Below are 25,737 nucleotides of genomic sequence, written 5' to 3'. Positions count from 1 at the left end.
GGGGCTTCCCTGGTGGTTCAGGGGTAAAGAATTCACTTGCAGTGCAGGAGACACAGGTTCAATCCCTAAGTCAAGAAGATCTCCTGGAGGAGGAAATGGCAACCCACCCCAGTATTCTTGCCTGGAATATCCCACAGACAGAGGAACCTTGCAGGCTACAGTCCATGGGGTCGCAAAAGAACTGGACACACACACACACAAAAAGAACTGGACACAGCTCAGCAACTAAACAACAACAATCATAAGAGTAGTAGCTAACATTTATTGAATGCTTGCTGTTTGGTAGATACTGTGCTAAATAATATATAGATGAGTTTGTTGAATTTTCAGATCACTCTTGAGTAAGTGACATTTGTATTCTCATTCTACAGATGAGAAAACCAAGGCTTGGAGAAAATTTAACTGTGCCAGAGATCACACAGATTTAAATCCATATGTGACCTGAGATCTTTTTCCACTGTGCCCTGCTGCCTTTAGGGGCCACTTTGAGATGCAACTTTTAATGATGTGGGTGGGGGAAATCGTCTTTGAAGTCCTCTTCAAACTGTAATCAACTTTGGTTTCGTTATCTAAAAATCTCAATTTCAATTTCAGCAACAGCGAAAGAGCTACTAGTTCTTGTGGACTTTGTGAATTCAGCACACTGTGCTGGGCACTTATATCTCTTACCTAGAATCCTGGGAGGATAGATAGCCTATCTCCACCTCAGAGGAGAAGAGTGAGGCTCTGGGACATTGTACACATTAGCTGATGTCACAGAGGTAATTAGAGGTGAAGAGGGCATTTTCCTCGAGGTCTCTCAGACCCCCAAATCCAAGGTGTTTGCACCTGTCACATTATCTTCCCTGACTTTCAAATATACAGTACCACGAGTACCAAAACCCAACAGAAACAATGCAAAACTCAACACCTTCTTAACTTTTGTAAAAAAAAACAAAACAAAACAAACAAAAAAAACAATAGCACCAAACACAGGAATGTAAATTGGTGCAGCCACTCTGGAAAACAGTATGGAGGGTCCTTAAAAAACTAAAAATAAACTTACTATATGATCCAGCAATCCCATTCCTAGGCATATATCCAGAGAAAACTCTAATTCGAAAAGATACATGCATCCCAATGTTCATAGCAGCACTATTAACAATAGCTAAGACCTGTAAACAACTTAAATGTCCAGCAACAGGTGAATGGATAAAGGAGATATGGTACATATATACAATGGAATATTAGCCTTAAAAAAGAAACAAACTACTACCATTTGCAGCAACATGAATGGATCTAGAGGATATTATACTTTGTGAAATAAGTCAGACAGGGGAAGACAAATATCATATGATACCACCTATATGTGGAATCTAAAAAATATTACAAATAACCTCTATACAAAATACCAACAGACTCACAGACATAGAAAACAAACCTATGGTATTAAAGGGGAGAAAGAGAGTAGAGATAAATTATGAGTATGTGTTTAACAGATACAAAAGATTATACATAAAATAGATAAACAACAAAGATTTACTGTGCAGCATGGGGAACTATATTCAATATCCTATAATAACCCACAATGGAAAAGAATTTGAAAAAATATACAGCATATATAATATATATATATAATATATACATTGTATTATATATGCATATATAATATACACATATAATATATGAGGTGGCCCTAGTGGTAAAGAACCTCCCAATGCAGGAGATGCAAGAGATTCAGATTTGACCCCTGGGTGGGGAGGTTCTCCTGGAGAAGGAAGTGGCAACCCACTCCAGTATTCTTGCCTGGAAAATTCCATGGGCAGAGGAGCCTGGTGGACTACAGTTCATGGGATCGCAAAGAGTCCACAGGATTGAGGACTGAGCCCAACACAGTCCATTATATATATAACTAGAAAAAACACCAAATAAAACTAAAGGCCTGCCCATTAAAGAGATCCAGCCACTATTTTTAAGCGATTAGTTCTGCAGAGTTACTCGGGGTACCTGAGAAGTCGTAAAATCCAAAAACAAGCCAAGAAAGGCATTTTGTATATAAGGTGCCCGCCACCTCTCCCCCTCTCTCTGACAGCCAGCTTGGTTTGTTTATTTATCGTCCACGCCCTGGACCCCTTCCACGGCCGGCCCGCACTGACTCAGCGGAGCCGGCCTTCACTTGGGCCCTGTTCCGGCAGCTGCTGCCGCTCTGCGCCGCCTCCCACGCGCTGCCAGCTGTCTCCGCCTGCATCGCCCCGCAGTAATGTGAACAACTGGAGGCAATAATGTGTCTCCCCATTTGCCTAACAATACCAACATGGACAATAACTCAGAAGACTGAAGATTTGTGCTGTAATTTAATAAACCCCATGCACATTTCTACAATTGAGTATCACATCTGTGCAATGGATCCTAGAAGTGTAATATTCTTTTATAAGGGACCATTAACCAATCTTAAGTTTATAGGTTTCCTTAAATCTTTTTCATCAGCTGTTAAACTACAGTAAAGAGAAAATTGCCTCTTATGAGACAAGGGATAGTAAAATACAAAGACTGTGATTAAACGTCAATCAATTAAGGATTATAATATAATAAAATACTGACTGATGATTAAAATGAGCACATTCTCAGAGAATTGTTTAAACAATGTTAAGAATTATTTTTAAAAGTCAGTCAAATAAACTTCAATTGAATCACGTTATAGATGAGTCCTTGCTCCAAAAGGAAAAAAAAATCCATAAAAATTATTCCTCAGGTACAAAGATCCCAAAATTGGCAGTGAATTTCTATGCTAAAAGGTATTTTTTTTTTTAGCTTCTCATTTGACTATTCCCCAGTCTCAAGAATTTTAAATTCTGTTCTGAACAAAATAAGTAATGACATTTTTGTTTCATCTAGTTTTCCACCAGTGTGTGCAGCTGGGCAACAGTTTATGGAAATGGGTTGTGTAGTAAAACCACCGAACAAACAAACAACATTGCAATTGAGGTAACAAAACACTGCCTGGAACTTGGGACTCCAGAAAGGAGCTCTGGGACTGTTTGTAAAACTTCACAATCTAAGCCTTCCGGAAATGACCCCTTACAGAATTCCTTCCTCTGAAGGTCAGCGCACACTTCCGTCCGGGAAGAGCTTGCCTGCTGCAGAAGGCTTACAAGTAATCCAGAGTGATCCACTTTATTTCTGTCTTCCATCCGCCATACATTTTAACCATCAGCTTTTCCACTTGGGTTGGAGTTATGCTGGAAGACCCAGGCTAATTACATCACGTTTGGCAGCCTCACATACCACAAAAGACTAAGAGGTTTCTTCCTCTTTGCTCTCGCTGCCATATTTCTTTTCCTCCAAGAATATGACTGGCAAGGAGCCATGTTTTCTGTGTTGAGCTGCTCCTTCCGCAGACCCACTCTTCCCATCGCCCTCCCAAAGCAATTTTCCTGCTACATTGCTTGTACCTGGTCCCCATGGAGCTCCGAGGGCATTCAGACTCCTGCCAGTTTGCAGGGAGCGTTTTGAAGCTTGTTGCAACAGCTGGCTTATATGAGCCTTGAAGGAAAATCCTGCATACATGTGGCAGCACATTTGAAGCGCCGAAGCAGCTGGCAAAGTAAGCAGAGACCAAAAGATGTGGAGTACCTCACAGCTTTGCTAGAAACTGTGAAGGAGAAGCCTTGTGCGGCAGACGGAAGCATAATTAATGGATAAACCCCAGTGCAGGCTGGCTTCTGCCCTTATCAGTCTATGGAAACTACTCTAGTGAAGGTCACCAATGACCTTCTAATTACCCAATTCGATGACTGCTTTTCGGTCAATGCTTTCCCAGGCGATTCTGCTGGACTTGGCAGGAGAGTTGAGTGATGGGCAGAAAAGCACTTGCTCAGTAAGTAACAAAGCTGGAGTTTGAAATAGGTGGGTTTAACCCCAGACTCAAGATCTTCCCATGGAATCCTGGTTGCCTCTTGACATTTCACACATCTTATAAAGAAAAGGTGAATGGGAGAAAATGATGGATTGACTGTAATCTCTTATTTTCTGTCCTTTGTAGAATAGACCTGACATGATAGCAAGGGTATTTTGCAAAGGTATAGAGCCACAGAGACAGAGAATGGGGGAGATGGCAGAAGAGGATAAGAGGTTGAAGACACTTTTGAGAGATGGAAAGAGGCAAATAAAGTGCATGCAGAGATCAGAAAATTTTTTTTTAAAAACCCATGTTAGTAGCTAACAGAGTTAAAAATGCTTATATACTGCAAAAATAGAAAATAAGCAAATTAAATTGCCTCGCAGAACAGGCCCTGAGGACACCAAGTCATGAAGGAATTGGAAGTGAGACTTGGGTGAAAAACTCAATATTGGCTGATAGCCTGTAGACAGAAGCTTTCCTTTCAAGGAACAAACATCTTGTAATGGAGGAAAAGCTATAACAAACCTAAACAGCATATAAAAAGCAAAGACATCTCTTTACTGGCAAAGGTCCATATTATAGTCAAAGCTATGCTTTTTCCAGTAGTCAGTATGGCTGTGAGAGTTGAGCCATAAAGAAGGCTGGGTGCCAAAGAATTGATGCTTTTGAATTGTGGTGCTGGAGAAGCCTTTTGAGAGTCCTTTGGACAGCAAGGAGATCCAACCAGTCAATCCAAAAGGAAATCAACCCTGAATATTCATCAGAAGGACTGATGCTGATGCTGAAGCTCCAGTACTTTGACTACCTGATGTGAAGCGCCAACTCATTGGAAAAGACCCTGAATCTGGGAAAGACTGAGGGCAAGAGAAGAAGGAGGTGACAGAGGATGAGGTGACTGGATGGCATCACACACTCAGTGAACATGAGTTTGAGCAAACTCAGGGAGATGGTGAAGGACAGGGAAGTCTGGCATGCTGAAGTCCTTGTGGCCGCAAACAGCTTGACGTGACTTAGCGACTGAATAGATAGAAGAGTTACTGCCTTGGATGCCCACCTCTCCCTTCCACTATCCCGAAAAGAAAAAGGAAAATTGAATTACTGAACAAATCTAACCAGAAAAACTTTAGACTTGGGGCAGAGAGATGGGTAGATTGAAGCTGGGAGCTATTAAAAAAAAAAAATCAGAGTAGAATTCTGCATGATCAATAGTGGAATTCCCAGCTTCTTCTCCCTGTTCACCAGTCCTGTTCGAGAACCCCTGTAGCCAGTCAATTCTTTCCCTATTGCCTCCTGTCCCTAGATTTTTCAGGCTCCTGGAGAGCCTGAAATGCCACAGAGACAGTGCTCCTAGATACTGACATATGGGAATGCTCTAGACAGGGCAGTTCAGGCACTGCATAGTCACTACACAGTGATGTGAATAAGACTCACTCAGGCCAGCAAAGCTTCTGGTGAGCTCTGTAGTGCTGCTTATGGGTTATGAACTAATGGCTACTAGGCAAAAAAGTACAAACATAAAATAATAAATAGGGCAAGGAAGTCTTGACAATGCACATTAAAATAAGGAGAAGAGTTCAGTTAACGTTCTCACAGAGGTAGGAACGTATTGTACTTACAAAATAAAACTCTCAGATAACAAGAAAGAGCTCTTGGAAATTAAAAGTCAAATAGCCCAAATAAGAAATGCCCAAGATGAATTAGACGATAAATGCAAGAAGTTCACTTAGAGTGTATAAAAAAAGGCAATATGTGGAAAATATGAGAAAATAGTTAAGAAAATTCCAAGGTTAGTAATGAACAAGTTACATACAGGAGGTCCAGAATAAGCAAAAGTAAAAACATGAAGAGAAATTATCAAACAAATAATAAAGGAAAATTTTCATCAGAACTGTTCAACAGTTTCTAAATTAAAAGAATCCACTAATTGTCCTTGTATTATTTTTGTTGTATAGTTGCAAACAATTGTGTCTGACTCTTTGCGGCCCCATGGACTATAGCCCGCCAGGCTCCTCATTCTGTGGGATTCTCCAGGCAAGAATACTGGAGTGGGTTGCCATTTCCTTCTCCAGGGGGAAAATTTTTCTTTAATTTTAAAGGAAAATTCTCCATCACCAAAATTTAAAAAGAAAACTGTATTTGTTATTTTTATATAACTAATGAAAAGTTTTATCTAACTAATGACTGGCGTTTATGACCTTGTACAGGAGGTGGTGATCAGGACCATTCCGCCCCCACCCCCAAAATGCAAAAAGGCCTTACAAATAGCTGAGAAAAGAAGAGGCGCTAAAGGCAAAGGAGAAAAGGAAAGATATACCCATTTGAATGCAGAGTTCCAAAGAATAGCAAGGAGAGATAAGAAAGCCTTCCTCAGTGATCAGTGCAAAGAAATAGAGGAAAACAATAGAATGGGAAAGCCTAGAAATCTCCTCAAGAAAATTAGAGATAGCAAGGGAGTACTTCATGCAAAGATGGGCACAGTAAAGTACAGAAATGGAGTACTTCATGCAAAGATGGGCACAGTAAAGGACAGAAACGGTATGGACCTGACAGAAGCAGATGATATTAAGAAGAGGTGGCAAGAATACACAGAAGAACTGTACGAAAGAGATCTTCATGACCCAGATAACCACGATGGTATGATCACACACCTAGAGCCAGACATATGGGAGTGTTAAGTCAAGTGGGCCTTAGGAAGCAGCACTATGAACAAAGCTAGTGGAGGTGATGGAATCCCACTTGAGCTATTTCAAATCCTAAAAGATGATGCTGTGAAAGTGCTGCACTCAGTATGCCAGCAAATTTGGAAAACTCAGCAGTGGCCACAGGACTGGAAAAGGTCAGTTTTCATTCCAATCCCAAAGAAAGGCCATGCCAAAGATTCTCAGACTATCGTACAATTGCACTCACCTCACACGCTAGCAAAGTAATGCTCAAAATTCTCCAATAAATTGAATAAATTCTTCAATAATAGGTGAACCGTGAACCTCCAGATGCTTAAGCTGGATTTAGAAAGGGCAGAGGAACCAGAGAGCAAATTGCCAACATCTGTTGGATCATCAAAAAAGAAAGAGAGTTCCAGAGAAACATCTACTTCTGCTTTATTGACTACACCAAAGCCTTTGACTCTGGGGATCACAACAAACTGTGGAAAATTCTTAAAGAGATGGGAATACCAGACCACCTTATCTGCCTCCTGAGAAATCTGTATGCAGGTCAAGAAGCAACAGTTAGAACCAAACATGGAACAACAGACTGGTTCCAAATTGGGAAATTAGTATGTCAAGGCTGTATATTGTCACCCTGTTTATTTAACATATATGCAGAGTAAGTACATCATGCAAAATGCTGGGCTGGATGAAGCACAAGCTGGAATCAAGATTGCTGGGAGAAATATCAATAACCTCAGATATGGAGATGACACCACCCTTACAGCAGAAAGCGAAGAAGAACTAAAGAGCCTATTGATGAAAGTGAAAGAGGAGAGTGAAAAATCTTGCTTAAAACTCAACATTCAGAAAACTAAGATCACGGCATCAGGTTCCATCACTTCATGGCAAATAGATGGGGAAACAATGGAGACAGTGACAAACTTTCTTTCTTGGGCTCCAGAATCACTGCAGATGGTGACTGCAGCCATGACATTAAAAGACGCTTGCCCCTTGGAAGAAAAGCTATGACCAACCCAGACAGCATATTAAGAAGTAGAGACATTACTTTGCCGACAAAGGTCCATCTAGTCAAAGTTATGGTTTTTCCCATAGTCAAGTATGGATGTGAGAGCTGGACCATAAAGAAAGCTGAGGACTGAAAAATTGATGCTTTTGAACTGTGGTGTTGGAGAAGACTCTTGAGAGTCAGAGTTCAAAACCAGTCAATCCTAAAGCAAATCAGTCCTTTAAACATTCATTGGATATTGGATATTCCAAATATTCATTGGAAGGACTGAAGCTGAAGCTGAAACTCCAATACTTTGGTCAACTGGTGCAAAGAACTGACCCATTGGTAAAGACGCTGATGCTGGGCAAAATTGAAGGCAGGAGAAGAAGGGGACGACAGAGGATGAGATGGTTGGATGGCATTACTGACTCAATGGACATGAGTTTGAGCAAGCTCTAGGAGTTGGTTATGGACTGGGAAGCCAGGCATGCTGCAGTCCATGGAGTCTCAAAGAGTCAGACATGACAGAGCAACTGAACTGAACTGAACTAAATGAAAAATTTAAGTTTTAAAATTTGGAAAAATCCCAGTGATCTCCAGGTGATTTTGCTCTGTCTTTGCCTGCTGTGCATGCTCTTGCCTTCTCTGGTTGGCAACTTCTAAGCTTTGGGAATAAATGCATCAGTTATCAGTCACTGGAAATTTGGCCCCTTTGATAGTTATTTTGCAATATTCAGTGATCAGTTGTATATGTGTGCACCCCAGTATACATGTATAGAGTTTAGTGACTGATCAGTTTTAAAGACCCAAGGAGAAAAAGGAGATTTAGGTGGTACCAGGATTTCTAGTTTAAGGACTGGGCTTTGACTATTTTTCAATTATGTGTTATTCAGTATGAATACAGGTGGTGCTAATGGTAAAGAATCTACGTGTCAATGCAGGAAACATGATGAGATGCAGGTTCCATCCCTGAGTTGGAAAGATACCCTGGAGGAGCACATGGCAACCCGCTCCAGTATTCTTGCCTGGAAAATTCCATGGACAGAGGAGCCTGGTGGGCTACAGTCCAAGGGGGTTGCAAAAAGTCGGACATGACTGAGCACACACACACAGTAGGATCACTCACACCAGTAATATTTCTTTAGCCTAATTATTTCAGAACAGAGGCAAATGAGTGAGGTGTATCATCTTTAAACCTTTTCATTTTGAAATGAAACACACAAAGAAAAGAGCATTGACTGTAAAGTGTGTCTTAATCAATTATGACAAAGTGACTCTCAGAGTAATCATCATCAAAGTCAGGAAATAAAACACTGCCAGCCATGCTATGAGTCCTCTGCATTCACCCTACTAATCACAACTTCTTCCTTCTTTCTATTTGTGACCACTATCCTGATTTTATGGAAAGTTTCTTCTTGCTTTTCTTTAGTTTTAGTACTGAGGTATGGATTTGACTTTACTAAGTTCAGGCTTAATTTGGAATTGACACCAACTGGAGTTTCTAGTTGGCTAAATGAGTCAGGGTGAGGTCTGGCTGGTATGAGGAGGGAATTGAAGGGCTTCTGCATCTCAACAGACCTTAAGTACTGTCCATCAGCCTTTCCCAACCTCAAAACCATTGATATTCTGAGCTGGATAATTCGTCATTGTAGGGAGCCGTCCTATGCATTGTAGGTTAGTTAGCAACTCCCCTGGTCTCCACCCACTAGACACAGTAGCACCCCTCTTCCAGTTGGAACAACCAAAAATGTCTGAGGATATTGCCAAATGACTCGTAGGAGGTGGGCAAAATCATCCTTAGCTGACAACCACCGCTTTGGATGAATTTAAGGACTATCTTTGTCCAAAAGGGCACTTGACCCAAAAAGTCAACTTTTGGTTCTTTTAGGATTTCTACTAGTCAGTTTTAACCAAATGGTGGAGAAGTCAGGCTGAAAGTTCTAAACTCCACGGTTCAACCAGAATCTGTGACCCTGCCCAGTGTTAGCCAGGTTCAGTGGCCTAGAGGTCCGCTCCCAGGGCCCCAGGTGGCAAGCCTCCCAGGAAGGGACACTTTCACTCAAGTGACAGAGGACCTGGCAGCTTTCTCAAGGAGTTAGTGAATGAGACATGGTCAACTGACTTCTTTCCCCACCTCCCCGTTTTCATATTTTGAACCTTTAAAAAACTGCCAGCCAATGAAAGCGTCATATTGGCAGCAAAGCACCTCAGTGTCAAATGTAATACACATACACATAAATATTTATAAGCACATACTATGTAAACTATAATAAAATACATATAAAAGTGATATGTAAAGTTAGAGGTTAGAATCTAAAATCAGAGTGATCAAGAGATCCAAATCTGATATTTACCTATTGCTCTACTTTTTGCAAATTCCTTCATCTCCCTGGGCTTCAGTTTCCTCACTCACACAATGAAACTCACTAAGCACACCTCTAGGTATGGTTTTTCGATCTAGTGAGATGAGAAATGCAAAAATGTATCACAAACAGTAAAGCACAATGAAGTTTATTATACACTATTATTTTCTAAAGCTTCAAGGAGGAAGGGAGCCTCAAGGCTTGCAGATAATTATTAATACCACACTGTAGAGTCTCTCTCAGTTATTTGTTTTTATTGGACATATTAGTCAACAAAGAATAAGAACTGATTCCTGTGCTTTCAGTTCAGTTCAGTTCAGTCGCTCAGTCGTGTCCAACCCTTTGCGGCCCCATGGACTGCAGCACTCCAGGCTTCCCTGTCCATCACCAACTCCCAGAGCTTACTAAAACTCATGTCCATCAAGTCGGTGATGCCATCCAACCATCTCATCCTCTGTCATCCCCTTTTCCTCCCACCCTCAATCTTTCCCAGCATCAGGGTCTCTTCAAATGAGTCAGTTCTTCTAATCAGGTGGACAAAGCATTGGAGCTTCAGCTTCAGCATCAGTCCTTCCAATGAATATTCAGGACTGATTTCCTTTAGGATAGACTGGTTGGATCTCCTTGAAGTCCAAGGGACTCTCAAGAGTCTTCTCCAACACCACAGTTCAAAAGCATCAATTCTTCAGCCCTCAGCTTTCTTTATAGTCCAGCTCTCACATCCATACATGATTACTGGGAAAACCATAGCTTTGACTAGACGGACCTTTGTTGGCAAAGTAATGTCTCTGCTTTTTAATATGCTGTCTAGGTTGGTCATAGATTTTCTTCTGAGGAGCAAGGGTCTTTTAATTTCATGGTTGCAGTCACTATCTGCAGTGATTTTGGAGCCCAAAGAAAGAAAGTCTGTCACTGTTTCCATTGTTTCCCCATCTATTTGCCATGAAGTGATGGGACCAGATGCCGTGATCTTAGTTTTCAGAATGTTGAGTTCTAAGCCAAATTTTTCACTCTCCTCTTTCACTTTCATCAAGAGGCTCTTTAGTTCTTCTTTGTTTTCTGCCATAAGTGTGATGTCATCTGCATATCTGAGGTTATTGATATTTCTCCCGGCAATCTTGATTCCAGCTTGTGTTTCATTCAGCTCAGCTTTCTCATGATGTACTCTGCATATACGTTAAATAAGCAGAGTAACAATATACAGCCTTGAAGTACTCATTTCCTGATTTGGAACTAGTTTGTTGTTCCATGTCCAGTTCTGACTGTTGCTTCTTGACCTGCATACAGATTTCTCAGGAGGCAGGTCAAGTGGTCTGATATTCCCATCTCTTTAAGAATTTTCCACAGTTTGTTGTGATCCACACAGTCAAAGGCTTTGGCATAGTCAATAAAGCAGAAGTAGATGTTTTTCTGGAACTCTCTTTTTCGATGATCCAACAGATGTTGGCAATTTGATCTCTGGTTCTTCTGCCCTTTCTAAATCCAGCTTGAATATCTGGAATTTCACAGTTCATGTACTGTTGAAGTTTGGCTTGGAGAATTTTGAGCATTACTTTGCTAGTGTGTGAGATGAGTACAATTGTGAAACAGTTTGAACATTCTTTAGGGATCCTGAACTTGAGATCTGAGACAGAATTGAAGGCACAAGAATTTAATGTAAGAGTAAGAAGTGCACATCTGATGCTGTTGGTGCCATTACACTCAGTTAAGGTGTCAGAGGTTCTTCCTGATTTGGGGAATCTTGTTATACCCACAGATTTTACCTTTTATAAAAGTGGAATTTTAACTACTGTATATATTGCATATTCTAAATGTCTTTGTGAGACAGTACTGTTCATCCCGTGTAGTAAACTCATGTTTGCTTTGCGCCATGATGGAGCATCACCCACAAAGATTACCTGAAGATGTTACAGGTTTAGAGAAAAGTTCTGAAGGAATGTGAGGGTTCCTGGTATAGAGATGAGCACCAGAGTGTCTCTTTCTTCATTTTCAGCATTTGGCCCTATATGCTGACAACCTAACATTTTTTTTTTTTGGAAAGCCAGAAATCGTGTATAAAACACACAGCATCTCTGTATTATAGTAGGAGCCAGTCTATAGCAGGTTTGCCCCTATTTCTAGGGAATAGCATTTCAGGGATTTCAACTGAAAGCCTGGGGTATTTAACAGGGATCCTCCACCTTGACAGGCCTAGAAACCAAATTTCTATCTCCCCCGCACTGTGAAACTGTCAAAGGTCTGCTCAGATTTTCACTGTCTTACTGAACTTTATTCTTGGGTTCCAAGCCTTTCAACCACTGCAACTTAAGAACTGGCAAATATGTTGAGGTAAAAAGGAGCATGGGATGTTTGAGCTCACTTCTTTGAAGTTCCCTTTGTTCTAAGACCCAAACCCCTTGATTCTGACTGCCCTCACAGCCCTGAACTACAGTTTTTGTCTGGTTCCCATGAGGCCGCCGAATGCTCGAAGGCACTGCTTTTCACTCTGTCTTTTGAACTCATGCTGCAAGTCAGTAAATGTCTCAAGGTAAAAAAATCAGAAAATACTGTCCTGCTGTAGACTGTATGGGCTTCCCAGGTGACTCGGTGGTAAAGAAGCTGCCTGCCAAGCATGGAGACTTGGGTTCGATCCCCGGGTCGGGAAGTTGCCCTGGAGAAGAAAGTGGCAAGTCACTTCAGTATTCTTGCCTGGGAAATACCAAGGACAGAGGAGCCTGGTGAGCTACAGTCCATGGGGTCACAAAGAGTTGGACAGGACTTAGTGACTAAATAACATCAACATGGACTGTACCTTCTCTAAATTCATTTGCTGAAGCTCTGACTTCCAATTTGACTGTAGGACTTTTAGGAAGTAATTAACATTAAATGAGGTCATAAAGATGGGCTTCTAATCTGAAAGGATTTGTGGCCTTATAAAATCTCCCTGCCTCTCTCTCCACCACCACGTGAAGACACAGGGAGAAAGGGGTCATCTGCAAGCCAAGAGGTGAGTCTTACTTGGAACAAGTCAGCCAACACCTTGGTCTTGGTCTCCCCAGCCTCCGGAACTGTGAGAACTAAATTTCTGTTGTTGAAGACACTCAACTCTGGTGCTTTGTTACAGCAGCCAGAGCAGACTAAGACATGCTCCTTCGTTTCATTTTCCTTCTCTCTGAAGGCGTGGTCCCTAAAGTCCTGGCTGCCTTGGTTGTCCTCTGATGCCTTCAATTGTTTTGCTTTTTACCTGGTTTAGAAATATTTGTTATAGTAGGAATTTTGGATTCATGACTATTCTATTAAAGGAAGAAGCAAAAATCTCAGAAAGTCTTATTAAAATATTTCATTCCAAGAAAAAGGAAGAGTAAATATAAAGACTCTGGAGCAAAAACCTGCTCAGGAAATAGAATATAGTTATAATTATATGAGATATTTCAGGCACAACCTAATTCAGATGCTGTCACCTCAAGGTCTTTATGTTATTTACATCTGCAAAGATTCTTATTCCAAACATGATCACATTCTGAGATTCTATGTGTTTGGGGGGACTCTGTTCAACCCAATATTGAATATTCTAAGAAATATGTAATATTGACACTACTTCTTCTATTAATAAATGATACAAGGCACTACAAGATCTTGTTTGCTTAATACTATCACCTCCAGATAGAATTACACTCCTCATAGAGTTACACTCTTGAGATAAGCCATTGTCTACAAGGGTACTCTTTTACAAATCATATAAACTACCTGGGACTATTACTCACATTTGCACTGAAAGTTTATTTTGAAAGCAAAATGCTATGAAGGCTGTACGTTCCAGAGGGTAAGGGCTGGGTTACTTTCATTGGCCTTGCTGTAGGCACAGTGGAAGCTTTACTCAATAATACTGTTCCAATCTATTAAATAGACCCAAGCATCCAATGGATTGGTGTGGATAGAGTTTGCCTCAGTTTAAGTTCCCATCTTTCAGAATGTGAGGAAAGTTAGATAATCCATATTCTGACCTACAGGCTCTGCTAAACTTTCATGGCTGCCTATCCCTAGAGACATGCCATTTTCTTTGGGCTGAAAGATCTGCAAAGTATCTGGGCCAAAGTGACTAGAATCGCCCTCATTCACAAAAGGCCTCAGAGAGCAGATTAAAGACCAGCTCCCCTCTGCTGCGTTTTCATCTGACTCTTGTGGTCATTTCTGCTGATGTCAGCTCCACTCTCCCCAGCAATCACCATCGTTTTCCAACAGAGATGGATGGCTGAGCAGACTGCCGGAGCGGCTATCCATCACATATGCCTATGGATGATCAAGGCCATGTCTGTGACTCTAAATTCGGCATCAATTAAGTGTGGGTTGCATTCAGCCACGCAGCCTTCTTGTGCCACCCACAGAGCATCAGGGAATCTGAAAGGCTTTTCTACTTATTTCAGAAAGCTTCTAACTGCTCACCCACTGAGACTGAAATATGGGAGTGAAGATGAAATGAAAAGCTAAAAGGAGATGAAAAAAACTGAGTAAAAATATTCCAGAACTTAGGCACTGAAATCTGGTGGGTCTTCAAGCTCGCCAATTTTGTGGAAAGCAGTTTACTGTGTGTGCCAAGGCTTAGTACACAAACAATAATGCCTTCATGGGTCAAAGCAGCTAGGTGTGCTGAAGCGATCATATATCTTAAGAGTGAAAGAGATGGACCTCTGCTCACAGAGATATAGAAACATGTTTTTTGATGACTCTCCCATATTGAAAATCAAATTGAGCTGATAGCTTAATAAACATGACAAGAGTCTGGATCCTCTTCTAGAGCTTTTATTGTTATTATTATCTTTTGCTATAGTCATTGCTTCAGCACTTGTTAAGCAGTCTCTATTACTGGATTCACTGGTGAACTGCAAAGAGATACTATAAATACAATGTACAACCCTGGGGTTAAGAACTATTTAAGGACAGGGGTTCAGATTTCTAGCCTGGGGTGCTTTAGACTTATTTAATTACAGAAAAAGAAACAGTGGTAAGAAAACAGATTAAACTTCACATGTGAAAAATGTGACTATCTTCTAGGTGGGCCAGAAAATTCTTGAAGACATACACAAGTTGTCTTGCTTTCCAGAGCTTTCCTTCTCTACTTCCAAGGTAGTCATTTGGCAAATACTAATTAAGCACCTACTGTTTGCTAACAGTTAAAAAACACTGCACCCAAGGAGTGTACAGTCCATCTAAAGACACCAAACTCATAATCCTTATTTTCTTTTCCTTTTGAAATATACTGATTTATGCTTTCTTCCCATTCTCTAAGCTGAGAATTTTCTCTTTTAGAGTGGCAAATAGACATAGCAATCTGAACTAGGGTTACAGATAACACCCCAAAGGCTTCTTACATCATTTGGTGTTGTAGAAGCAGTGTATGGGTGACTTCTAGAGACAGGATCATGGTTTGTGTAAAAGGACTATCTTGGCAGAGATTTTGAACTTCTAACCAAAAAGAAATGGAAGGACCAAGCTAGTCAGGGAGACACTTTTAAGAGGCTCATACCCTTCCTATTTTGTTGCAATCTGGTGCTGGTTTGCAGGGTAACTGTTTTTTTATCTGATTGTATGTATGTACATAAATCTTATATGTTATATATTCAATATATTGTATATATTGAACTAGTCAAAGTTATGTCTGCTTTAGAGTTCTTTGTATTTTCTGAGACTTATTACAGAAGGAGGTAGTTGAAATGCTATGAAGAAAACCAACAGGATTATGTTATGAGCATGGCTAGAATCATTTTTCATTCAATAATGCTGTTCTGATTGGAAATCCATAGTCTGCTGTTAGCCCTGAAATTTTCCTTCCAAACAGTGGACAAACCAAATGGTTTTTTTTTTCTTTTTCATTTAGAATTACTTTTCTCTGGAGCCTCTTATCCTAAAAATGTGCTGAGTTTAGCTCTTTATCTCTATCACAGTGTATCATGCCTGCAAGAAGGTTGCCAAGTTTAAAGGCTTAGAGTAGACAAGTGAATTCTTAGATTCCACAGCAATTCCTGGAGTTGAAGTTGCTGCTGCGGCTCATGCTTTGCACACTTGGTTTACCTTCCATGAGGGCGAAGGTTTTGGGAGTTCCTCTAGCTTTTTACCATCCCAATATCAGCTCAACACTGATCAGCTCAATGCATCCTAAAATGAGGTAAAATAAAATCATTTGTATTGTCTCTGTTGCACTTATAGGACTTGAGAATTAGAAGGAACCCAGCTGGAAGGTGAGTGGGGGCTGGAATTCAGCTCACATTTTGCTCACCAAGCTGGCATCACACTGAATTCACTCAGAGGAAGAGGCACCCATTTTAATTTGCACAAACACACCAGTTAGGCTGCTAGCTGCCCTGTGCATGGCAGGGTCCACACAAACTGACCTCAGGGGCCCAGTCCAGTCGTCATCTTTTTTTGGTGTGTGTGACATTCTCCTGCTTTCCCAAGTACACAACTCTTCCTCGCCATTTGTAGGAACATGTGTGCATGTGCGCTAAGTCGCTTCAGTCACGTCTGACTCTGTGACACCGTAGACTATAGCCTGCCAGGCTCCTTTGTCCATGGGATTCTCCAGGCAAGAATGCTAGAGTGGATTTCTGTGCCCTCTTCAGGAAATTTTCCCAACCCAGGGATCGAACCCACATCTGTTATGTCTTCTGCATTGGCAGGCAGGTTCTCTACCACTAGCACCACCTGAGAAGCCCCATTTGTAGGAACAGGCCTCAAAAATCCATGACATCTCAATTTAAGTAGCTTGGAGGAGTATTAGAAGAATCTTTAATGTTGCCCTTATAATAAAAAATATTTTGATGACTTATATTTGTTATTTGTCACATGGCATGACTTTTCCATATACTTTCACCTTCTAAGTTTGGGGAAATAGTGTAGTCTGGTTAACACTAGGTTAGATGATATTAGGAATGAAAGAAAAAAAAAGCATCACGGGCATGAGAGTTCATTTGCACTGCACAGATGTGTGTATGTTTGTGTTTGTGCACATTTAGCAGTTTTTGTTCTTGCTTTTGGGCTTCCCTTTAACTCAGACTGTAAAGCATCTGCCTGCAATGCAGGAGACCTGGGTTCTTGCTTTTGCTAAATTTAGACTTTCATTTGGATCATTAGAATATCTCATATCTCTTTCATTTGTTGCATAATAAATTGTTTGTTCTTCAAGACCCAACTCAAATGTCACCTCCTCTGGGTAGCCTTGCACCCCACTAGGCAGTGTCCTACATGCTCCCAAAGAGCCACATACATTTATTACGGTCCTTATCACCAGCAGTTTGTATTGGCCTGTTCTATTGGACCAGCCTGACCATGAATGAGTTCTTTGAAGAAAAGAACTGCACCTAATGCATTTTCATAGCTCCAGAGTCAGTGTAGAATCTTGCCCATTTTAGTTTTTCAGAAAATCCTGACATAATTTTTGCAGTGTGATCATTCATCTTTGATGGTTATGACTTCTTTGAAAATGCTATAGACTCTCTCCCCAGGAAAAAAAGGGCTCATCTGTTTTACATGCAAATTTTGCATACATTTTTAATTGTTCTTGGGCCCCATGATCCTGTTCTTGGCCCTTCCATGATCCTACCTATGGGTCCATGGAACTCAGATCAAGAACCACTTGTCAAGAGAAACGGACTAAGGGTCTTGGTACAATAAAGTGCTAAACATTCCCCTGTTATTTCCTTCACTCAAATATTTATCATGCTGAACACTGAGGATGTTATGATGAATATACAAGTGCTCACCACCCAGGGAGAGAGATCAACAAATGAGTGGATAAAATTATACCACAGCATGTTAAATGTTACTGTGTGCTAAGTCACTTGAGTCATGTCTGTGACCCAGTGCACTTGCGGCCCTCCGGGCATCTCTCTCCATGGGATTCTCCAGGCAAGAACACTGGGGTGGCTTGCCATGCCCTCCTCCAGGTGATCTTCCCAACTCAGGGATCAAACCCATATCTGTTATGTCTCCTGCATTGGCAGGGGGGTTCTTCACCACTAGTGCCTACCTGGGAAGTCCAAATGTTACTGCAGCAGTGTACAAAAGATGCCAGCTCCAGGAAAGTGGTTTCAGATTCCTCACTTAAGGACCAAAATCTTCCCCTCGAATATCCGGCAATCAATCCGAGTGGTCAAGTTTTTCTTATCCCAAATCAGTACATTTGAAAAAAGTTTTCTATTATCGCTATCATTTCATAGCATCTTACTGCTCCCAAAGAAGAAATATGTAATTCTGGAATAAAGAACAATCCTTTTATAACATATAATTTTGTGAGAATAAATTTCTTCTCACTTCATTGTGAATGTCTAAAACTTCTCATACTCTGGCACCCAGCATTTAGTATTTGAATCACTTATTTTAAGGAGTCATTGAAGGCTTCCTAGAAGAACTGTGCAAAGTGAGTCTTTAGGTATAAATGGGGGACTAGAAGTTGGGCAGAATCAGAGGGAGGGACTTACTCCAGGTAGATGAAATAATAGCTGAAAGACTCGGAGGTTAAATATATAAAGTGTGTGCATAGAAAGTAGTAATGGAGGTGAGATCAAGTTAGCAGGAAAATCCTCAGGGAAGAGGTGAAATGGGCAAGAGTTGAAAATTCTTAGCAAAGGGACCTTGCAGAGGATAGGCATTACAAGTGGGTGACATATAGAAGCAGCTACTGCTGCAGGCTGGTGCAGAGAGGCAAGCTGTAAGATGTTTGGGGCCCCCACTACTGACTTCCCCTGAAGTCATGTGTTCAGAGCAAATTATCCAGCAAGAGGCCCCTACTGCCATGCCAGCTTAGGAGGAGACTATGTAGGGCTGAAAGGCAATGAAAAATGGGTGAGGCTCTGTGCAGGAAGAAGGTCAACAGGAAGGCTGACTGGGGAGTGGCATTTATACCAGAAACTGATGCAAGGATGAGGGACCAGAGTCAAGGCAAGAGCACAGAAAGCTGTCCAGTCATAAAAGAAGTCGTAAAAGTCATAATAAAAGCTGTGAAGAGGGCCTTGTGTGCTGGGTGGAAATGGAAACAAGAGTGTCAAGATGAATGCAGGATACAAGGAAGAAACAGAAGAAGTTGAGATAGATCCACATATAGAAAATCTACAGTTAATATTATCTTACTAAAAAAATAATATAGAGATAGTCTCTTCTATTATCTACATGCCATTATTTTCTTTAATCAGCATATTAAACTAATCAAATCTTAGTAAATTCACATTTCACTTTCAAAATATTTCTTGAAATTATATGAATGCTATTGGATGGTATTTACTGACTGATTTTTTCTTAAGTTTCAGCTTTGAAAGAGTTTATAAGTAGGTAGATCAACTACTCAGATACTCTAGCTAATTTAAAGTAGCTTAAAATATTATGCAATTCAAATTACTTCTTTCAGATAAACTGCTGGTATATATTCCTCATCCAACCCAGAGCTACTACTACCAACTAATGCTCTAGTCAAAAAAACAAAAACAAAACAACAACAAAAAAAAAACTTTAAATGAAAGCCACTGTTAGTATTTCTGGGGATGTTTCCACTGAGAGAATATTGTACGTCATGAACAGCCCACTGTCAAATGCTTTCTACTTAAGGCATGTGAATATTTAAAAGCTATCTTTACCCGGAACCACTATTTCCCTACCTGCCTTCTCTTCCACCCAAGATCATCCTTTTAAATCTGTAGCAAATAATTTTTAGATGCATTTCTTATTATAGCATTACCACAGCCAGCACAAACATCTCCTTTCTTCTTTCTCCCGCCATGTGTACACATAATGGAGTTTCTTATTAAATATACATGCAACCCTTCGTTGCATATAAATGTACCTCATCAAAGAATAAGGGAGACCCTGCCACTCTGCTATTGATTGGTCATGAAGACAGGGCAATATCTGAATGGTGTTCATGGGCTTTCTCTTAAAAAAAAACAAACCCAAACTGAATGAGGCCTGTAACTTTAGCCACCATCACAAGGAAATCTAATGTGGTTCCCTTCTTACATATTTATTAGGCTGCTTTATTACCTATTTTTGAGACCACAGAATGCAGAAACTGCTTTCCTACTTCCTAAAGAGAATTTACAAAGTCACAGCTTTTGTCTTCATGGGGCAATATTTTTGTCTTTGAGGAATATGCCAGGCTGAAGAAAACCACAAGACTGGGTGACGGAGGGGGTGTGTGTTCAAACGCATCAGTAGTGACATGCTTTCTGGTGATTCAAGTACATCTGAGAAGCAACACCAGGTGCTGCCATAGATGGTAGGTAGCCTTTGAAAAAGCAAAGCAGTGGCTTGGTAGTCCAGTGGTTAAGACTCTGTGCTTCCAACGCAAGGGGCCCAGGTTCGATCCCTGGTCAAGGAACTAGATCCCACATGCCACAACTAAAGATCCTTCATGTCTCAGGGAGACCAAAGAGCCCAAGTGCCACAACAAAGACCCAGGGAAGCCAAACAGATAAAATAAATATTTTTTAAAAGGTAAAGCAGAACGGTATTTCTCATAGCCAAACAATTTCACTTTAACTTTAGACTCAAATGATTTGAAATTCACAAGAATGCTATGCAGAGGAGAAGGAAAAAAAATCAGAAGGAAGTCCTTAATTCATACTAAGAAACAATAAAAGAAGGACTTAGACTGACAGCAGGTTGTTTGGCTGAGGGTGCCGGCTTCCTCAGAAAGCGCTTCTCCTGGCTGGCCTGGGAGAGCTAAATTACCTTGTTGGAAAACACACTTGGATGGGTGACTTGAGCCAGGTCCGCACACACTAGGTGAAACGTATCTATTGACTTACAAGCTGGATGCATGTGTCAAAACGCAATCCGGTATTTTCGTAATAATAGCTAGCAGTCTTGGCCGTAAATTATTTATGGAGAGTATTCAGTGCAAACAGGTTAGAGCACACATCGGCTTCAGCTTGACTGCCCTGGTTTTAGATCACGCAGACATTGAACTCCTTGGAGATCTGCTCTTATCACGGCAAACCCTTAAAGGGGGCCCACTCTGCTGTCGGTTCAGCAACTTACAGCCAACAGGCCACTTGCTAAGGCTCTACCTCAAGGTTCAATGAGTAAATGTGGTCCTTCTGCCCCCTCGCTCACACCCGCCTGGCCCCAGCGATGTAAGGTAATATCAGACATGAAGGCAGATCGATCGCCAGAGCAGAGGCATGGCCATGCTCTGCCATTTTTGTGCAGAAACACGGAAGAATGTGCACAGAAAAGGCCACTGGTGATCTTAACGCAAGCTGACATTTCACTGATGCTGTGTTTCTGCAGCTGAAAAGAGCTGGCTGTCCTGGCGAAGCCCTCAGTTTAAATTTAAATAAGCGTGATGTCCTATTGCAATGCGGGGTATGGATTTCCCCTTCTGCCCCGGACTAGGACTAATTCAGCCATGGCCATTTCCATTTCTTCTCTGCAATCAAGGTAGGCAGGTGGACTTCTCTGCAGTGTCACATAGGTGGCCGGAAAGAGTACAGCGTCTTTCACTTTTTTAGAATCAAAACCACAAGGAGAAGCAAACCCTCTGTTAATACTTCAGGAAGGTTATGGAGAAGGGAATGGCAACCCACTCCAGTATTCTTGCCTGCAGAATCCCATGGACAGAGGAGTCTGTTGGGCTATGGTTCATAGAGTGGCAAAGAGTCAGACACGATTGAATGACTAACACACACACACACTGCATCCTCATCAAACAGGCAATTAATGAGATATGGACCTCAGATCTCTCAGGCCAGATATCTGTACATTTTACTTTATCTTCTTTGTCCTTTAAGATGAAGAGATGTTAGAGACATTCCACTGCTTCACATGGAAGAACTACTTTGTCCTAAGAGATACCAGCTTTTATTTGTTAGCTTAGAACAGAAAGGGGGTAAGCTATCCATTCATCAATTTACAAGCGGAAGAAAAGAAATGTTAGCACAACTGTTGGAGTAAAACTTGGAAACATAATAGTCACTGCAAAGTGGGAAATGGAGAAAGTAAGACCTGTGGGTGCTACAGCCAGCTTTCCTTAGACTGGATAGCAAGTTTATCTCCTAATTGTTTTTACAGAGTGTCAGAGAGCAGATGATAACATCTCCAAAGCTCAAAAGGCACAGTACCAGGAAACAGGAGCCCTGCTTCAGCTCCATAAAAGCCATTCATTGACCATTCATTCAACTCTGGGTGCCAGTTATTTTTGTTTTGTTTTGGTTTTTTATCTATTAAAAGGGGAAACCAAAATTCTCTTAGGGCATCATTTTGTTGGAGGGACAAAATGTCATGATATAAGGTAAGATTACGGTAGTAGGTTGAATGGTGGCCTCCAAGAGATTGCAACTTGTGAATACAAGCTTGGTTTGAAAAAAACCGAAGTATATATTTCAACTTTGTACTTAAGGGACTTGAGATGAAGAGATGATCCTGGATTATCTGAGGGGGTCTCTAAATCCAATGGTAATTTTCCTAAGAGAGACAAAGACCCAGATACAGAAGAGAAGGCCATATGAAGAGGGAGGCAGATAGTGGAGTCCTAAGGCCACAAGGCATGAAAGCCAACCAGAAGCTGGAAGAAGTCAGAAAGATTCTTCCCTGGGGCATCAGGGGGAGAGTGGCCCTCCCAACACTTTGATCTTGGACTCTGCAAGAGAATATGGTTTTGTTGTTTTGTTCAAGCAATACTAATTTTGTGGTAGTTTGCCACAGCAGTCACAGGAAAAATTGTTGAGTGGGAACTAGGGAGTATGAGGTGAGAGGGGCTTTTATTTATGGCACAAAAGTTCCAGTGGAGCCCCCAAACTCAGTATTCAATACAAATACTATTTTAAGTCACCCTTAAAAAAAAAGCAAAGTCAATGGCAAAAAAAAATCCATGATGAGGAAAATACTGAAATTTCTAGATGGTAAAAAATTTGTCTTTGATACTGAAGAAGTATCTCATTAATATAATAGTTTTAAAAAAAGATGAGTTGAGGCATCATTTTTCTGTTAGAGCATCTCACTAAGTGTCAGTCAGAAACTTCCCTGGTGGTCTAGTCATTAAAACTCTGCACTTCCTCTGCAGGGGATGCAGGTTCAATTCCTGGTCAAGGATTTAAGATCCCACGTACCCTGCAGTCTGGCCACAAAAGCAAACAAACAGACAAAAAGAAGTGTCAGTGATTAAGCCAGCCTTCAGTTGAATTATGTTTTAGAAGCTGATAGTTTCAAAACCCTAAGAAATGAAAAAACAGGATGCTCAGGATAATATACAGGGTTAATCTCAAAGAAAATCTTCATGTATCAAACCGTGTCTAGTCTCTGGTTGCACAGTAAAATCACCTGAGAAGATTTATAAAATGCAAGTGCCCTGCTGCACCCTAGACAAATGATATCAGAACTTTAGGTGATGAGACCCAGACATCAGATTTGTGGTCCCCTGGGAGATTTCCATGGCAACCAAGGCTGGGAACCACTACTGTGAAGAAGTTGGGTGGAAGTGGAGATCTCTGGGGTCTGGAAGCCTGCTCTGTGAACCTCATCCTGGCAGGTCGTTTCAGTGACTAATGGTAAAGAGTGATTCTGAATCGTGTCTGAAGTTCTACACCAATCAGGGCTTAATTTTCTTTTCCAGGGTTTAGGTTCCTCAGAGAGTGTTTGTATGCACTCAGCCGAGTCCAACTCGATGTGATCCCATGGACTGTAGCCTGCCAGGCTCCTCCATTCATAGGATTCTCCAGGTAAGAATACTGGAGTGGGTTGCCATTTCCTTCTCCAGGGGATCTTCCTGACCCAGGGATCGAACCCATGTCTTTGCATCTCCTGCATTGGCAGGAGGGTTATTTACCACTGGGCCCCCTGGGAAGCCCCTCTTTGGCGAGTTGATGGTAATTCACAGGGGATGATGACAATGACTCTGATGAGGCTGGTAGTGTTTTGTAGAGTTTGTAAAGTGCAAAACTATCTCCCCGTCAGGCCCCTGTGCCATCTGTCAAACATAGCTCTGTGTTTCTAGAATGCATTTCTCCAATGCTTCCTCACTGAAATAGGATGAATGGTTACCCGCCCCACCCCCACCGCAGCCAACCCCAACCAATAAAAGAAGATACTTTCACTTGGAGGCCTATTTGAAAAAGCAGTCTTTGCAGATGTAATTAAGTGAAGGATCTCGAGATGAGGAAATCATTCTAGGTTATCCAGATGATATTTCAATCCAATGACAAGTATCCTTATTAGAGATACACAGAGGAGAAGACACAGACATAGAAGAAAAGGCCATGCAGGCCCTTCAAAGAGGGAGGGAGAAACCGGAGTTTTGTAACCACAAGGCAAAGAAGCCAACAGCCTCCAGAAGCTACCAAAAACAAGAAAGAGTTCTTCCCTAGAGATTGTGGAGGGAGCACGGTCCAGTCAACACCTCGACTTTGGACTTCTGACCTCCAGAATTGTCACAGAATACATTTCTGGGTTTTAAAAACCACTTTTATTGAAACATAGTTTATTTACAATGTTGTGTTAGTTTCAGGTGTACAACAAAGTGAAATATAGTCTTCCCAGGTGTCTCTAGTGGTAAAGAACCCACCTGCTAATGCAGGAGACGTAAGAGACACGAGTTCGATCCCTGGGTTGGGAAGATCCCCTGGAGGAGGGCATGGCAACCCACTTCAGTATTCTTGCCTAGAGAATCCCATGGACAGAGGAGCCTTGTGGGCTACAATCCATAGGGTCGCAAAGAGTTGGATAGGAATGAGACAACTTAGCACATACATGTATCTCTATATCTGTTTATCTGTGTATATATATTGCTTTTTAGATTCTTTTCCATTACAGGTATCTGTAATGCTTTATATATATACGTATTTCCATTATAGATTATTTTGAAATATTGAGTATATTTCAATATGCTATATGGTAGGTCCTTGGTGGTTATCTATTTTATACAGCAGTGTGTATATTTTAATCCCAAATTCCTAATTTATCCCTCTCACCCTTTCCCCTTGGTAACTATAATTTCTTTTTCTATATCTGTGAGTTTATTTCTGGTTTGTAAATAAGTTCATTTGCATCAATTTTTAGATTCCACTTATAAGTGATATCATGATATTTATCTTTCTCTGACTTATTCCACTTAGTATGATGATCTCTGAGTACACCCATGTTGCTATAACATGAAATTATTCCATTCTTTTTTTTGACCAACTACCATTCCATTTTTGTTTGTGTACCTCATCTGCTGTTTTAAGCCACTAAGTTTGAGCCACTTGTTATCCTTAGGATAGAATTCAAACTTTCTATTACTAAGAAGCACCCATGACCTGGTCCCCGGCTGTCTTTACACTTTGAGCATTGGCCAGGGCCTTCCATAGCGGTTTGAGCCATCTTGCTTCTTACCCCTCCTGGCATTGTGCTTACACCAGCGTGGCCACCCCGCCCCAGGATGCAGCTCTTGGAATGGATTTTTCCACTGCCATTTGTCTGGTAGGCTCCTCATGGTCCCCAGTGTCTCGCCCCCCGCCCTGCCATGGCTTCAAAGCCTTCAGATGCTCTTATCCTTTCTCATCAGTTCTCAAGTTGCCTTTGTTTATTGTACCTTTTTATTACAGAATATGCCATATATTACTGGAATCATCTGTCATCCAGATACTTCCTACACACAACTCTAAATTCTTTGAGAGAAAGGAGAGACACATACGGCTGGATTTTCCTAGTGCTTAACACAGCATCTGACTTCTCATAGAAGCTTGTTTATCACTGGCTAAACTAACTAGTTTATTAACAATGTCTTTTGAACATGTATTATTTCATCTAATATTTTAAACAGTAAGTGAAATGCAGGCTACTATTATCGTATTTTAACAAAAGAAAAAAAATGAGGTATAAAGAGGTGAATAGAAG

The 25,737-nt window shown here is 41.1% G+C and overlaps 1 non-coding gene across 1 annotated transcript; it reads left to right on the top strand.

Moving 5' to 3' along the window:
* The first annotated feature begins 20,169 nt into the window (after positions 1 to 20,169).
* Positions 20,170 to 20,245, top strand: TRNAG-UCC. Its single transcript has one exon. It is a non-coding gene; the product is annotated as a tRNA-Gly (tRNA).
* Positions 20,246 to 25,737: the final 5,492 nt, after the last annotated feature.

This window comes from Cervus elaphus, chromosome 30 (assembly GCF_910594005.1).
Source record: "Cervus elaphus chromosome 30, mCerEla1.1, whole genome shotgun sequence".
Taxonomy (NCBI): Eukaryota; Metazoa; Chordata; class Mammalia; order Artiodactyla; family Cervidae; genus Cervus; species Cervus elaphus.
Note: the sequence above shows the minus strand (reverse complement) of the source record. Positions and strands in the feature narration are given on the sequence as shown.